This window comes from Aulonocara sp. 'chitande type north' Nkhata Bay, linkage group LG7 (assembly GCF_057382095.1).
Source record: "Aulonocara sp. 'chitande type north' Nkhata Bay isolate Kocher_YH1m ecotype deep benthic linkage group LG7, A_spYH_male_GT1.1, whole genome shotgun sequence".
Lineage (NCBI taxonomy): Eukaryota > Metazoa > Chordata > Actinopteri > Cichliformes > Cichlidae > Aulonocara > Aulonocara sp. 'chitande type north' Nkhata Bay.
The window spans coordinates 24,410,505-24,424,088 of NC_141350.1; the positions used below are offsets into that span (position 1 = coordinate 24,410,505).

General features: G+C 43.4%; 1 protein-coding gene and 1 pseudogene across 1 annotated transcript in view; one reads left to right on the forward strand and one right to left on the reverse strand.

Annotated features, from left to right (window-relative positions):
• LOC147325180 (solute carrier family 23 member 2) overlaps window positions 1-13,584 on the reverse strand; it is a 67,772-nt gene that overhangs the window by 51,597 nt on the left and 2,591 nt on the right. The window lies entirely within an intron of this gene.
• On the forward strand, window positions 4,000-12,906 carry LOC147325182 (uncharacterized; annotated as a pseudogene).

Below are 13,584 nucleotides of genomic sequence, written 5' to 3' on the forward strand. Positions count from 1 at the left end.
TAGTACATTACTACTGTGATTAATGAGAAAACCAACACAGACATGAAAATCCTTCATGACTATTTTAGTTAATGGTAAAGGTGTTAGCTAACTAGCCATAAATAATGTGAGTGAAGTGGCCCCCCCACCTTCTTCAAATCCAACAAAAGTGGTATCAAACGTTTGTGCTACGTTTGTGCTGGTTTGTGCTGCAAAAATTTTCGTTTGTGCTACTATCATTTTAAAGATATTAATAAAAATTTCTAGAGGTCATCAGAGGTCAACCAGCCCCCCACATTAATTGAATCAAACAAAATGAGTGTCAATCAACTGTGCTACGTTTGTGCTGGTTTGTGCTGCTAAAATTGTCGTTTGTGCTGCTTCTGTTTGAAAGATATTAATGAAAAGGTAAAGGTCAAAAGGTCAACCAGCCACCCCATATTAATGGAATCAAACAAAATTGATGTCAAACGTTTGTGCTGGTTTGTGCTGCAAAAATGTTTGTTTGTGCTGCTAACATTTTAAATTTTTAATAAAATAACGTCTTGATGTGTGCTTAATCATCCAGGTAAGTAAATCCCAAAAGGTTGATTCTGTTTATCTGGACATTTTCAGTTGGAGAAACGTTTCGTCACTCATCCAAGTGACTTCTTCAGTCTCAGCTGACTGCAGGTTTCCCCAACTTTATAAACAGTACACATTTGCATAGTGAAGGAAACTAGCACCACTGAATGAACAATGGACTGAGGGGTTAGTTCCATGATTGTTAGTATGCAAATTCTTATGACCATTGATCAATGACAACTAATCAAAGCCTACTGATTAATGGCCATGAGTACCATTCACAGAAAGTGGGGAATGGCTACAATCACAGCATTGTAGGATGGTGAAAGATGTACCCTTGGGCCCCCCCTTCTCGATGGACGAAGCTGTCTCTCAGTCTGTGTGTTCTGGCCCGGAGGCTCTTCAGTATCCTTCCTGATGGCAGCAAACTGAAGACGCTGCTGAAGGGATGAGTGGAGTCACCTGTAATAGAGAGCACCTTCCAGATGAGGCAGGTGCAGCTGCTCTTACTACCCGTTGTCATTTTTTCCTGCAGGAGTCATACTTGTGCTTCTCAGTTTGCAGAGGAAGTAGAGTCGCTGTTGGTCTTCTCCACATTCAGGGACAGGTTGTTGTTGCTTTACCACTCTGCCAGATGGTTAACTTCACCCCTGTAGTAGATCTCGTCGTGGGTCAGCAGAGTAAAGAGAAGGGGGCTCAACACACATCCTTGGGGAGCCCCCGTATTCTGTGTTCTTGGGCTGGAGTTGTTGCTGTCGACCCGTACTGTCTGCTGTCTTCCTGTCAAGAAATCTAGCAGCCAGTTATACAGCAAGGTGCTGATCCCCAGCAGATCCAGTTTGTGAATGAGCTGCTGGGGAATGATGATGCTGAAGGCTGAACTGAAGTCTATGAACAGCGCTCTGACATATGAGTCTCTAGTGTTGAGATGCGTGAGGACTGAGTAAGGGGCAGTTGAAATTCCATCATCACTTGAGCATTTTGACGAAAGCGATAATTTGATTTGATGCATGACTAACCGTTCAAAGCACTTCATAATGATGGAGGTGAGTTTGACAGGACGGTAGTCCTTAAAGCAGGAGGTAGATGACTTCTTGGGAACAGTAATGATGTTGGAGGCTTTGAGGCATGTGGGAACGACAGTACTGATTTTGGCAAGGGATCTCCACACACTGTCTGGGGATTGTGTCACCACGGTCTGCAGAGTAGGCTTGTAGTCTGTGATGGTTTGTATTCCTTGCCACTGCCTCAAGTATCTCTGCTGTCGCTGAAGCTTTGCTGTAGCTGATGCCACGTGACAGGTTTGCCCTTGCTGTTCTTTGGCTCACCTAATTCCCGGCTCTGAAGGCTTGCATTTTTCAACCTTAGGAGCATTTAAACCTGACCTGTGAGCCATGGTTTCTGATTGGCCCGGACAGTGATAGGCCTGGTGTCAAGATCTGGAGGATCGGCAAGGTGCTGATCAGAATCTCTCCACTCCTAGCCCTCCTTCTCTTCTCTTTTTCCCTCTCTCTCCCCCTCTCTTCTTCTCTGCCCTGTTTTGCAGGGGCGGAACGCATGGCGGCTTCACGCCCTCGGTCCACGCCTTCCTGGATTGGGAACACCTGGGCCTCATCAGACCAGCTGGTATATTAGAAGGAGGAGATCAGCTGTTCAATGCTGGATTGTTGTGAAGGCTCTAGTCAGTACACGTCTAGCTCAAGTTTCCTGTGCCTCCGTCTCAGAGACTTAACGAGTGTTTCTTTGTTCCTAGATTCCCCGTGTTTCCCCATGTGGAGTGTGGAAGGAGTGACTGGTCGCTAGCAGAGAAGAGAGAGGTTGAACTGAGCGCGTGTGTGATTTCCCTGTTTTCCCTGGAGCCCTGCCCCTCACGTCTTGTATATAGTACATACACTTGGTGAAGATCTGTAAATAAACCGTCTCTGTTTAAACGCTACTCATGAGTCCTGCGAGTGGATCCTCTAAGCAACCCGTGACACCTGGTCTCTGTGACATCATCAATGCATTTTGGGATGTAGGCAGTAACACTTTCTGTATATTCCTTAAAGTCTGTGGTGTTGTCGTGTGTAGCAGCCTGTGGTGGAAAAGCAGTCTTGCAGTGCCTCTGAGGACCCTTCTGGCCACACCTGTACCTGCTTACGAACTGGTTTGGTGACTTTGACCAGGGGCCTGTGGGAACCCATGGCACACCTAGGTTTCCGCCTGTACTGACCCTTATGCAAAATGGAAGTGGAATTAAGACACAGTTCCAAAAGCAAACACAACTGATCAGTGCTGAGAGTGGTCCTGTTGCTGAGGTTGGGGTGATCCTGTAATCTCTTATGAACTACCTCCAACGCTTCTATGACTGGGCTGCAAGTGAAGACAGATGTAACATCTCTCTCTCACAGGTTATGTTTCTCACTCTTAGGGAAACATAACCTGCACAAACAAAATAATTTGCAGGACAAATGTTTGACATCAATTTTGTTCGATTTGAAGAAGGTAGGGGGGCCAATTTCACTCACATGTGTACTGTTTATAAGGTTGGGGAAACCTGCAGTCAGCTGAGACTGAAGAAGTCACTTGGATGAGTGACAAAACGTTTCTCCAACTGAAAATGTCCAGATAAACAGAATCAACCTTTTGGGATTTACTTACCTGGATGATTAAGTATGCATCAAGATGTTATTTTATTAAAAATTTAAAATGTTAGCAGCACAAACAAACATTTTTGCAGCACAAACCAGCACAAACGTTTGACATCAATTTTGTTTGATTCCATTAATATGGGGTGGCTGGTTGACTTCTGTTGACCTCTAGAAATCTTTGTTAATATCTTTAAAATGATAGTAGCACAAACGACAATTTTAGCAGCACAAACCAGCACAAACGTAGCACAGTTGATTGACACCCATTTTGTTTGATTTAATTAATGTGGGGGGGCTGGTTGACCTCTGATGACCTCTAGAAATTTTTATTAATATCTTTAAAATGATAGTAGCACAAACGAAAATTTTTGCAGCACAAACCAGCACAAACGTAGCACAAACGTTTGATACCACTTTTGTTGGATTTGAAGAAGGTGGGGGGGGGCAACTTCACTCACATCCATAAATACACTGATCAGTGTGCTGCCCTGACATTAGCTTTCGCTCTGAAATTTGACAGACATTCTGTCCATATTTCAGCAGTCATTTTACTCAGTTTGCTCCGCTGTTGGCAGTAAAAGCGCAGTTTACTTCACCTCAGAGCCCTCATTCTGTATCACAGCATTGTGACTCAGGGGCATCAGTACATCACACTTTAAGTCACTGTGGAGGCGTGTGGTTTGTGGCTCAGTTCTAGGGGAGGGATGGACCAGTGTGTTCAGTTTTGTGGTGTCGGCTGGAGAAAGAGTGTTTAAAAAGCATTATATAAACTGGATAAACTGTCTGGGTTGTTGCTATAGCGTTCCAAAAACTTAGGCATGTCACGATGGATCCGTGGTCTGCTCAGCCAGTGGAGGTGCAAGCCAAGATAGTGACTGACCTGGTGGGGACACAGCGCCATCTTCTAGACAAGCGGCAGGAACAGTCCAAGCGGCAGATAAGGCTGCTCAAATGTCTGCTTGCTTGGGCTGGCTCCTCACTACCGCTGTTTCTGCTCCCCAGAGTCCGAGCATTGACGCTCCACCCAATGGACAAGAGGGAGGACCCCCAGGACTTCCCTGAAGTTTTACAGGCCACGGCGGAGACGTGCTGGGCACCCGAGAATGAAAAAAAAAATGGCCTGCATTTGTATAGCGCTTTTCTAGTCCTTAAGGACCCCAAAGCGCTTTACACTACATTCAGTCATTCACACATTCACACACTGGCGATAGCAAGTTACATTGTAGCCACAGCTGCCCTGAGGCGCACTGACAGAGGCGAGGCTGCCGGACACAGGCGCCACCGGGCCCTCTGACCACCACCAGTAGGCAAACATGGGGTTAGTATCTTGCCCAAGGATATTTGAATGCTCACTGTGGCTGCTGCTTCTGGTAGAAGTGGCAGCTTAGAGCTTAGCCTTTAGGTGGTTGTTAGGAATTGCTTTCTCAACATCCAGCAAATCATCATGGACCGACTGGGACTCTTGCATGAGCATCACTGCTATTGGTTCCTGGAAGGGGAGATGGGGGTGAGAGGTTAGCCATTCGCCTACACTAGGAGGCTCCACAATTGAGTAGCCTGGGGGAAGCTTAGCTGTTGAACATGCTGACACTGATGCAGCTTATGGAGGGGTTCCCAGCATAAACAGCAGAGTCAGTTTGGCTGTCATCAGCCAGCAAGTCTCAAGCTGGCCATAATGCTGGCTAAGGATCACCTTGCAGCAGGGAGCTGGCAGGGACCCACAGCTGATGGCCGATCTCAGCCCCAAGGAGGCCCTGTGGTGCATCCCCATTGCAGCCAGTGGAGTCCAACGTTTAATCACACTTCCACTTCTGATATCTCTCCACGGTCCTGGCATCTAGCGTCTTTGCACCTGCTATCATTAATGGAGGTCCCATTGAATGCATTGGCATGGACCTCATTGAGCAATTTCACCAGCATCCAAGCAGATAGTGCTTTTTATTATTTCTGGTTGCAACACAATATCCCGAAGCAGTGCCACTGTGCACCATTTCTACAAAGACTCTATTTTTGACTGGTTTTGATCACATGGTTGCAGTTGTACATAGTAAAACAAATAACAATACAAAAATTTGCAGTTCTCGTTATATATTTGAGAAAATGTCCATCCTTGAATTTGTGAATATTTTTTCTATAAATTTAAATCACAAGTATGTGAACATTTTTTACACGCAAGCATTTCAAATTACAAGTTCATATTTTTTCTACACATTCTCTCCTTTTATTTTACAAGCTCTCACATTTACAACATATTTACCCTCATAGTAATGCCAACAGACAGTCAGGTCAAACAAAAGGGGTGCTGAGAGTGAACGGGTCCAACCACCTATGCTGCCAAAGTTTGTTTGGATTTAGAGAACATTAGTATGGACCTAAAATCCAAAATGAAAAGTGTCATTCACAAAGTCCTCTAAAATAATATGAAAACCTGGAGCAGCTCAAACAAGAAATAAACCGCAGTTTAACCTCATTTAACACAAAGCTATAGCGACATTATATTGCCAGATGTATTTGCTTGTCTGGCTTCACAGCTGTATGAACTTGAGTGACAATCTGTTCTTAATCCATAGGATTTAATTTCGTGTTGCACAACTCTTTGCAGGTATAACAGCATCAACTCTTTTGGGAAGCCTGTCCACAAGGTTTAGGGGTGTTAGGCTGTTAGGTTTGTTAGGTTTTGGAGTGTTGGGTTTAGGCTTACAGTCTCCACTCTAATCCATCACAACTATGTTCTGTTGGGTTGACGTCAGGACTCTTTGCAGGCCAGTCAAGTCTTTCCACACTACACCAAACTTGCTCATCCATATCTTTATAGACCTTGCTTTGTGCACTGGTGCAAAGTCATGTTGGAACAGGAAGGGCCATCCCCAAACTGTTCCCACAAAGTTAAGAATATGAAATTTTCCAAAATATCTTGAAATGCTGAACCATTAAGAGTTCCTTTCGTTGGAACTATGGGGCTGAACCCGGCTTTTGAGAAAAACCCAACTCTATAATTTGCCTCCACCAAACTTTATACATGGCACAGTGCAGCCAGATAAGTACAATTCTTCTGGTAACCACCAAAGCTAGACCTGTCCATTGCATTGCCAGATTGAGACGCACAATTTTTACTCCAGAGAACATGTCTCTACAGCTCTAGAGTCTAGTGCCAGTATGCTTTAAACCACTGTATATGATGCTTTGCATTGCACTTGGTGATGTAAGGCTCAGATGGAACTGCTCTGACAAGGAAATCCATTGCATGAAATTCTCCATGCACCGTTCTTGAGCTAATCTAAAAGCTACATAAAGTTTAGAGGTCTGTAGCAAATGACTCTGAAGTGGTGACCTCTGTCCATTATGCACCTGAGCATCAGCTGACGCTGCTTTGTGATTTACAGTTTTTTCTGATTGCTTAAGCACATTTATTGTAACTATTGGCTAATTTTGCAAAACTCTTCACACAAATAAGAAAACCTGTCACCCAATAATCAAAACATTGTAGTTCTCTTGTAAAAGAAAACACAGCTAGATTAACTCTTCACACCTTCGTAAAAATGGTGTTTCCGTATCAAACAGTACACACAAGCCATCATCTACTAAGCACACAATGCGCCAACTGCACACTGATGGTATGAATACAAAACACATCTGGCTTTTGCTTTCTCTGTGCACAAGGTAGGCTATGTCAGTTTGAGCTCATACTTCTGTCATAGATCCATAAGCATAGAGGGATCCAAACTTCAAGTACTGGTGTTTATTCAAACACATCAAAACAAACACAAGTGTTTATTTCCAAGTATAGGATTATTTGCAATCGCCATAATGACTATATGGGTTACTTGGTCTGCAGTGAACATGCTTCCTCTGCCCCAGCATCTGGTCATCTAGCAATTCTGTAAAGTAACAATTTCAGTATTTTTACATCAATGGTATTGGTGTGTTTCTCATTGGCATATGGCAGTGCTACAAATCTTTGTGCGAAGTGACTATACTCACCGATTCTCATTTCAAGATGTCCTTATGGTACTTGCTACAGTGTAGCGGCTCGAGTTAGGCTGGACCCGTTGGCCAGCTACCCTCAGGGTCATTCCACGGTTGATTACATGGTCCACTATTGTAGCTCTGATGTCATCAGTGATTCTATTTCTTACTCTTCCTACCCTTCCTCTCACCCCTCCTCATCTTCCTCTCCTCCCTCCTTGTCTTCCTCTTGCTCCTCCTTGTCCTTGTCGTCCTCTTCATCCTACTTCTTCACCTCCACGTCCTCTTCCTCGGCCTCCTCTACTTCTCACTCTTTCTGCTCCCTCCATTGTACTCCGCACACACAGCTTACCTGTATTATAGTGCTTAGGCTGATTGCAAAGTGAACTAATTATCTAAAAAAGTTTTCACATGTGAAAGTGTGCCAGACAGTTGGCAAATTAGTGTTAATGATAGCCATACATGTGTATACTTTTGCTAGGAGTGTGTTGGAAATTTGGTAATTGAGTGTTGTGCAGTGAATTGTGCCTACAGTTTTGCAAAGTGTGTGTTACAAAATTGCAAACTGAGTGCAAAGCAGTTTTTGTGCTTTTAGTTTTGCAAACTCAGTGAGTGGTTTTGCTATAAGTCTGAATAGTTTTAGAGATTGTGCTACAGGAATCACAGTTAGGGTTTAAGCATTCAGAAAAAACTGTAATGTGGAATACCACTTTGTGGATGTTTTTCCCAATCGTTTCCACTCTGTTATATATTACTAACAGTTGACTGTGGAATAATAGTATGAAAATTCCATGACTGGACTTGTGACACAGGACATCCTACCACAGTATCACACTGTAATTTGTTGAGCCCCTTAGAACGACCCATTCTTTCACAAACATTTCTAGAAGCAGTCTGCATGCCTAGGTACTTGATTTTGGATTAGAATTTCATTTTTTGATAACATTTCACTTGAACTCTCAAAATGAAGTCCATACAGATGTTGGAGCATGTGAAGAAGGCCACCATTAAGTGAAAAAAACACCATCATTGATAGCTGATACAGGGAGGTTTGAAAGCCTCACCTTTAAACCACCAGTATACCTCTTGCCATTCTGGCGAGATACTGTAGCTTAATTGTTGTCTCATCTTACCCTAAAAATCTTCTCCAGAAAGCATACACTTCAGTTGTGATTGAAGGTATTTATACTGGAGCAGGGGCTTCGTTTTTAGTCTGCATCTTTCCAGTTTAATGATGTTAAACTTTGTAGATCATAGAGCTTCACTGAGTCAAGCTCTAAGAATAATGCCGCCTCCTTAAAATTTTCAAATTCATCTGAGTATTTATTGAACCAGTGAGTTCTTTCAAAGAAATCCTTTTCATTCTTGCAAAGAGAAACTACGAATTCTATTCAATCATGATGCACTAATAAAAAGTTAACAGGCCTTAAACCTGCCAAATCAAAAGACACTTGAGAACCTTCAGCATATTTATTAAAATATCTAAGTGAGTGTATGTATATATATATGAGCCTGTGTGTATGTTTTTAACCCTGTATGGTTTAAAGAAATCCAATATAAATTCGAACTTGTCCACTTAATTCTTGTTTTTTTTTTTAAAAATGCATTAAAGATGTAGAATTCAAAGAAAGAATTAAAAGCCCCAAACTACCATGACATACATGCCCATAATGAGTGTACAGAAATGTCTGACCTTGTATATCATGTTATACAATCTTTCTAGCTTCCTTCTTCTTTTACCAGTCATAGTCCCTTCATTTAGAATCTCACCACTTTCACCTTTGCAATTCTAGCCTTATTTCTCTCTTGCTTCCTCCTAGCATGCCTTCCCTCCTTTCTCACCTTTTGTGTTCTGACAAAAGTGGCACAGTTTTCACCCTATTGGGCAACATTATGAGATGAAGTCATTTTGAACCTGGCCCCCGACCAAACAGGTATGGACATGTCATTCATCTCATTCATTATGTCATTCATTATCATCCAGTGATTCGGTCAATATTTTACTTCTAACACCTCTCCTTGTACAACATTCCCGCCCCGTGCGCCAACAAAAAAGAAAAAAAAGAAAAGAGAGAAAGACAACCCAACCAAAACAACCAAGGACAAAGCAAAGACACTATTGGACACTGTTGTTATGGCGGAATCTTCATGAAATCCATCCATCCATCGCTTTGTCAGTGTACTTAATCACTATGTATTAACAGGGTCTATACTATTGCAACAGCATTCTTTCTACGTGCTTCACATATTAGAACCAGAAGGTTCTAAAATTCACTAAAGTCTTCATCACTAGGTCCACAGTGGGACACAACTGTCTTTGAAACCTGCTGTGTCTCAGAGGTTGTGCTCTGCACTCATGTCTGTGAAGGTTCTCAGTCATCCAGGTCATCGTAGTCAAAGGAGCTTGCAAAGAAAAGCGTCTGGACTTCTTTAAGTTGCCTGAAGATGTTTCACCTCTCATCCGAGAAGCTTCTTCAGTTCTAAGGTCAAATGGCGGAGAGTCCTAGATTTAAACCCAGTGGGAATATCCCCCCAAAGAGGGACAAAAGGACCCCCTGATGATCCTCTAATCACATGAGTCAAGGTGTGAAAATGGGTGTGGGTCACAATCAGCCAGGGTTTCGGGTGAGCTCATTGTGAAACCTGGCCCCACCTTATCATGCGATTTCCTGAAGTGAGATGGCCCAGGATGTGAGTGGGCGTTAAGGAGTCTGGGGAGGGAACTCAAAACTGGATTATAGATGGCAGACAGTTGGTGTCGTAAACCATCGCCTCTGTTCTAAGATGGTCGCTCACAGTGGACATAGATGGCTTATTTCACTCCTCTTTCAAACCATCTGTCCTCTCTGTCCAACATGTGAACATTGGCATCCTCGAAAGAGTGACCTTTGTCCTTAAGATGCAGATGGACTGCTGAGTCTTGTCCTGTGGAGGTGGCTCTTCTATGTTGTGCCATGCGCTTGTGAAGTGGCTGTTTGGTCTCTCCAATGTAGAGGTCTGGGCATTCCTCGCTACACTGTACAGCATACAGCACATTGTTAAGTCTGTGTTTTGGAGTTTTGTCTTTCGGGTGAACCAGTTTTTGTCTGAGCCAAAATCAGCTTTTAAGTGAAAGGATAAGACAGGTCCATTTCACTATAGATGCCATCCAGATCAAGATCAGCCAGACTCTGCAGGAACTGGAAACCCTTCTACCCTCTCCAATCTTAGAAGAGGTTTACAAGTTTGTGGACAAGGCTCAGCAGGCCCAACACTCTAAAGCAGGGGTGTCAAACTCAAATACACAGTGGGCCAAAATTCAAAACTGGAACAATGTCGCGGGCTAACATTAATATTTATTGAAAAAAAATCTTCCTCCAGATATAAGAATCAATCTTTTCTTATTGACTCAAACAAGTTTTGCTGAAAAACTGAATATGGAACAAGCAAAGCTTAATACTAAACAAAATATATATTAGCTGTATAATACCAGTAGGCCAGCTCTAATAGTAATTTGGTATGGCTTCGCGGGCCAAATGTAATTACACTGCGGGCCAAATCTGGCCCGCGGGCCAGAGTTTGACACCTATGCTCTAAAGGAAAAGAAAGACAACACAGAAAATTTCACACCTTGCTTTCAAAAACACACACTCCTCATTCTGAACCTACACAACTCAGAGAAGAAAACACACCTGAAGACAGGAGAAATGGGTAAAGATCTTTTCAGACCGGAATCTCACTGAACCTGAAAAGAGAGTATTAGCCAAAGTACTCAATTTTGCCATTTCTCCGCAACAGTTGCCCATAGTGGACCTCATCACAGCCACAGAAACTGCCATACAGATGAATAAATTATCACCGACAGAAGCAGAGCAAATCAGGATGAAAGTCTCAGCCACCCTCTCCAGTGCCAAAGTCCCTCCGTCCAACCTCACAATACAAGAAAAGCAGGCCGTCGCTTCCCTGAGCAAAGACCACAACATCACTATTTTACCAGCTGATAAGGGAAGATACACTGTGGTCCTAAACACTACAGATTACCACACAAAGATCATTACTCTCCTCAGTGACAACAATACCTACGAAGCCTTAAAGCGAGACCCCACAAGCAGCTACAAATAAAAAAGAAAAAGAAAAAAGAAAGTTATAGCTTGCCTTCAAGACCTTGAAAAGGACAAAATCATTGACTGCCTTACATATCACCACCTTTACCCAGGGGATGCCATACCCTGCTTTTACGGACTTCCTAAAATCCACAAAGAAGGTGTCCCACGTCAGTAGCATAAACTCAGCTACTTACAACATTTCAAAACACCTTGCTACCATCCTTGCACCTCTCGTGGGGAACACCCCACACCACATCAAGAACTCCACCGAATTCACCGACAAGGTCCAGAAACTTACCCTGGATCCAGATGAAACCATGGTGTCCTTTGATGTAGTCTCTCTCTTCACTTGCATACCCACCACGGAGGCAGTGTAGACTGTCAGAAAACGACTACAAAAAGACAGCTCCTTAGAAGACAGAACCAACTTCACACCCGATCAGATTTTCACACTGTTAGACCTCTGCCTTACCACAACATACTTCAAATACAATGAAGGCTTCTACAGACAAAAACGTGGCTGTGCCATGGGCTCCCCTGTGTCACCTATTGTAGCCAACCTTTACATGGAGGAATTGGAAAGGAAGGCTCTTTCAAAGGAAGAGTACCCAGCCACTGGTACAGATATGTAGACGACTCCTGGGTCAAAATCAAGACACAAGAAGTGGAATCTTTCACTGCGAACATTAACGCCTTGGATAAAAACATCAAGTTCACTAGGGAAGACACAAAGGACGACTGTTTGCCTTTCCTGGACTGCGCTGTGCACATTGAAGAGAATGGCAACCTCAACATCGAAGTTTACCGGAAGCCCACACACACGGACCAGTACCTCCTCTTTGACTCCCATCACTCTCTGGAACACAAACTTGGAGTAATTAGGACCCTACACCACCGGGCAGAACATGTTCCCTCTAAGCCTAAAGGGAAAAAGAAGGAACACACATATGTAGCACTCAAAACATGCGGTTATCCTAATTGGGCGTTCATAAAGTCAGCAAAGAGGCACAGAAAAGAAGATCAGACATCAGCGAGGGAGGATAAGAAAGACAGACGCAACAACATTGTCATCCCCTATGTAGCCGGTGTATCAGAAAAACTTAGGAGAGTTTTCTCCAAGCATGACATCCCGGTGCATTTCAGACCCAGCAACACACTCAGACAAAAACTGGTTCACCCGAAAGACAAAACTCCAAAACACAGACTTAACAATGTGCTGTATGCTGTACAGTGTAGCGAGGAATGCCCAGACCTCTACATTGGAGAGACCAAACAGCCACTTCACAAGCGCATGGCACAACACAGAAGAGCCACCTCCACAGGACAAGACTCAGCAGTCCATTTTGGATCTAAAGGATAAAGGTCACTCTTTCGAGGATGCCAATGTTCACATGTTGGACAGAGAGGACAGATGGTTTGAAAGAGGAGTGAAAGAAGCCATCTATGTCCACTGTGAGCGACCATCTTTGAACAGAGACGGTGGTTTACGACACCAACTGTCTGCCATCTATAATCCAGTTTTGAGTTCCCTCCCCAGACTCCTTAACGTCCACTCACATCCTGGGCCATCTCACCTCAGGAAATCGCATGATAAGGTGGGGCCAGGTTTCACAATGAGCTCACCCGAAACCCTGGCTGATTGGGACTCACGCCCAGTTTCACACCTTGACTCATGTGATTAGAGGATCATCAGGGGGTCCTTTTGTCCCTCTTTGGGGGGGTTACTCCCACTGGGTTTAAATCTAGGACTCTCCACCATTTGACCTTAGAACTGAAGAAGCTTCTCGGATGAGAGGTGAAATGTCTTCAAGCAACTTAAAGAAGTCCAGACGCCTTTCTTTGCAAGCTCCTTTGACTGCTCTGCACTCATCTCGTCAAACAAAGTTGACACCTTGTTGTGTGAATGTCACCATTCCATCAGTCTCAACCACTCAGTTGCAAACCCATCTGTACCACATTTCCTCTCCAGCAAGAAGCATCTTCAGACATTTGCTTCAGTTATTATTTGCTTCCATCTAGTGGCTCTCTTCCTGTAACCCAGCATCTACAGATAACAGAAATACATATGACTGGATGTGGGTAAGCTGTTCACGTCAGGGTCAGCTGAACAAATCTTCAGCTGTTGCTGCATTGTTTTTATTTGTCTGGGTTTTGAGTCACTGAGTCAGATTTCTCACTTTAATGTTTAAAATGCTTTTCACTCTACAGACATCTCAATATTAACTGCCAAAAGTCTATTTGATAATGTTTTTAGGTTTGTTTATTATGTAAGATGCTACTTAATAAAATGACTATACACTACATCCTTTCAAAACTGAGGCAAACAATATGCTACAAAACCATGTCTGGGTTTTGATATC